The sequence below is a fragment of the Schistocerca serialis genome, unplaced genomic scaffold, assembly GCF_023864345.2.
Source record: "Schistocerca serialis cubense isolate TAMUIC-IGC-003099 unplaced genomic scaffold, iqSchSeri2.2 HiC_scaffold_849, whole genome shotgun sequence".
Classification (NCBI taxonomy): Eukaryota; Metazoa; Arthropoda; class Insecta; order Orthoptera; family Acrididae; genus Schistocerca; species Schistocerca serialis.
In genome coordinates this window covers 11,861,349-11,865,471 of record NW_026048462.1, presented here as the reverse complement: position 1 = coordinate 11,865,471, position 4,123 = coordinate 11,861,349, and positions in this window count along the sequence as shown.

Genomic DNA, 4,123 nt, shown 5'->3' with positions numbered 1-4,123 from the left:
TCACATCACTGACAGCTGACTTTGGCAAATTTGGGAGGGTTGAAACGCCTAAGTATGTTAAATATTCAGGAGACAACAGAGAGAAGGCCGTGTTAAATGTGCTGAGCCCTCCTGACCCATTCTGACATTACAGAAGGTGGCAGGTGGTACTGCTTTATCAGCAGAGAAGCAGTAATGATAGATGCACTCCTTGGGAAGTTTAGTAGTCAATTCTGTGTTACATAATGGCGTCCAAGTACTTCAATCCGATAGTATAGTCATTTGGCCATATTCAAAATATATTGTGATTTGTTGATTCTCATTCATTACAATTACGTTTTTGAGTATTGAGAGGATTGATGTGGGACAGGTAGACACAGACTTACAAGAATCAAAAGTTTGCGTAGATAGCAGTGGAGAAATGCATGCTGAGAATTATTTGTGTTGACAGGGAAACAAAATGGTCAAGAGGTGTGGGGAAGGAAGAGGAGGTATGTGGGCATGTAGTCAGGGCAATAGGTGGCAGATGGGGTGAGAGAATTACATTCTATAGAGGTGACGAGGAGAAAAATGGTGGTGATAATCTGATGAGATTTTTTTTGTGGGGTTTAAGGGCGCTCAACTACTGAGGTCATAAGCGCCCAGTCACAGTTGTTAGAGCACATGGAATCTAGTAAAACTCAAGGGGAGGGAGGGACACCAGTAAGTCCTGACAAAGATGCAGATAAAATAAGTAAAAAGGTTACATGTCTTTGGACAAGCCCGTCAAAGGTATAAAACGCAGAACACGAGCAGCTGCTCGAGCGTCATCAGCTAAAATAGCCGGTAAAGTAGATGGCAGGTACAGAACACGAGATTGACTAAAGCAGGGACACGACAATAAAACATGGCGCACTGTTAATGCTTGACCACAAGGGCACTGTGGGGCTGGGTCACCGGAGAGCAGGTAGCGGTGGCTAAACCGGCAATGCCCAATCCGCAACCTGGTCAGAAGGACCTCTTCTCGCCGAGATGGTCGGGAGGAGGATGTCCAAGCAGTTGGGAGCGGTTTCACTGCCCAGAGCTTGTTTCCTTGGAGGGATGACCAAGCATCCCACCACAACGACACAAGCCTCTTACAAACAACCCCACGAACGTCAGATGACGGGACACAATGGGAGGCTGGCCGAGGCAGGAGGACTGCAGCATTGGCTGCAGCATCTGCAGCCTCATTCCCAGGCACTCCTACATGTCCGGGAACCCACAGAAAGCTAACAGGAGAACCAATATCAGCGAAAGAATGGAGGGACTGCTGGATCCGTTGCACCAAGGGATCGACCGGATATGGAGCTCCAAGGCTATGAAGAGCACTGAGGGAATCAGAGCAGAGTACATACGATCAATGGCGGTGGCGGCGGGCATACTGAACGGCCTGATGGAGAGCAAAAAGCTCGGCTGTAAAGCTGGAACATTGGTCGAGGAGCCGCTATTTAAAGGTGGCGGCCCCAACGACAAAGGCACAGCCGACACCATCGTCAGTTTTGGAGCCATCGGTGTAAATAAAAGTGTGACCGGCAAGTCGAACACGAAGTTCGACAAACCGTGAGCAATACACATCAGCCTGAGTACCCTCCTTCGGGACTGAGCTGATGTCGAGATAAATATGAACCAGAGCCTGGAGCCAAGGTGGTGTCGGGCTCTCACCCTCTCTGAAGGTGGTAGGGAGGGCAAAACCCAATTGTCGAAGCAGGCGACGGAAGCGGACTCCAGGGGGCAGCAGGGCAGACAGATACAACCCATACTGACGGTCGAGAGAATCGGCGAAGGAGGACTGATAAGAGGGCTGGTCGGGCATTGACAACAGCCGGCAGGCATACCGACACAGCAGTACGTCGCGCCGTTAGGTCAATGGTAATTCTGCAGCTTCAGCATAAAGACTCTCGACGGGACTAGTGTAGAAGGCTCCGGTCGCAAGACGTAACCCCCGATGGTGGATGGAGTTGAGATGGCATAAGAGGGATGGCCGAGCAGACGAGTAGACGAGTAGACGAAGCTCCCATAATCCAGCTTCGCTCGGACTATGGACCGATACAAGTGAAGCAAGACAGTGCGATCCACTCCCCAAGATGAACCACTAAGCACTCTGAGGACATTAAGGGAACGTGTACAATGGGCAGCCAAATAAGAGACGTGTGGAGACCAACGAATTTTCCTGTCCAATGTGAGCCCTAGAAACTTAGTTGTTTCCACGAAAGGGAGAACAACGGGACCGAGATGTAAGGATGGCGGAAGGAACGCTTTATATCGCCAAAAGTTGATACAAACCGTCATCTCTTCAGAGAACCAGAAGCCATTTGCCACGCTCCATGAGTATAGGCTGTCTAGACAACGCTGAAGGCAGCGCTCCAGGAGGCATGTTCTCTGGGCACTGCAGTAGATCGCAAAGTCAGATGCAGAAGCTAAAAATAAATGATTTACTCTAAATTCTTATTGTCAGAAAATCTGTTGCTTCGTGCGTCATAAGGTGCATTGGACATACTACAAAATTCAGAGCTTTACTATGAATAGGATGTGGGTTTTACTTTACAGACAGTCGTTACTGATAAATCGAACTGACAAAAGGACAGCAGAACAGAAGGCTAACAATCAAAATTGTCTCATTGGAAACATACCTTCGAAATTCCTGAAAATCAACATAAGAATAGGAAAGTAATATCCCTCAGTTTTAGTCTCCATAATGTATTCTAAACAGCTTCTCCCTAATACACGGAAAATAGATCTCCTTCTTTAAGGAAAGGAATGCACCCCACTATGCCTCAATTTCTCAGAGCTGAAAAACTAAAGTCAACCACAGATTAAACACAGAGTCAAGGGTCTGTTTGTCTACACATGCAGTGCGCTCATTTATCTTTGTTCCAGTACAATAAAGGTGAAGTATTTACAGTAGCAGGAAATATGAGAAGCTATTCACATGTATTACTTCTAGTTCGAGCCATCACGCTCTTAGTTTCCAAGTTTCAGCTATGGTCTTCAAAGGATTGTCAACATTTTTAGAGGTTCATGTATCTAATCACGTTGAGTTTTTCATACTCTTACGTTTTGGTTACATATAACCGTAAGTGGGTCCACCCGAAACCTGTCAGTGCCGATCTGTGACCTAGACAAGTGTTGCACAGATTGCCTGCTACGTAATCTGATAATGTAACTGATTACCGGTAGCTGTGGTTCGCCAAGTATCTCACTACTCAACCAAACTATCGCTGGAAACAGTTCCCTTTTTGACTCGGCTTCAGATGCAACCATGGTTCACTCCGCACGCGTTCTCCGTCACCAAGCAAACGTCAGCGCAATTCCAGCCGTAGTGACGTGTGCACAGTATAGCGTCCCCAGTGCTATATTACCAAAAGACTTAAAAACAGTATTTATAAATTGAATAATATATTTTTATCATGTAGCCGTAAAGTAATAATCTCTCTGTCCAAGTTTCAAATGCAAAGAAATAATTTACGACAAAATGATCTAAGGAGACGACAAGATACGCTCTTTTGTTAATTTTGTTTAGTCGACTTCACTACTTCCTCTTTTGTCTTGAATGTGTATAGATGGAAATCTTGCGAGTGCTCGCAAATGTAAGCATATTTGTATGAGTTAAGCATATAATATACTGAATTAATATTATTGTGCACTTTTAATTTGTAAGAGGTGATCCCGATTTCATGTCCGCCTTCCTTGAATTAACCTGCATTCAAGTAATTTACAGTTCAACAATCGCAGCGGCCGATGAAGCCAACGACGCCATTACGTGGCGATATTAACTTACGAAAAATTAGCGGAAGCGGAAAACTCGCCCGCTATTAACATAATATTAATTTTTCTCCACAGCCGCCCGACGTTGCAGAAAATACTTAGCTTTAAGATTCTTATTTTCAGTACCATAGCCGAGAGCCAGAGCCAGGACTCTGACTACAATACAATGGTTAACGGAGGTAAGAAAAATACTCTCGCGCATGTGTGGGCCGCAATTTTAATTAATAACTAAAGATCTGATGCTTTGAAGTGAACTGACTAGCCGAGGAAATTAATATGAAAAGTTTATTACATTGTACAACTTATATGCCCATGTTTTAAGATTCAGCGAGTCTAACATTCATTAACATAACAAATA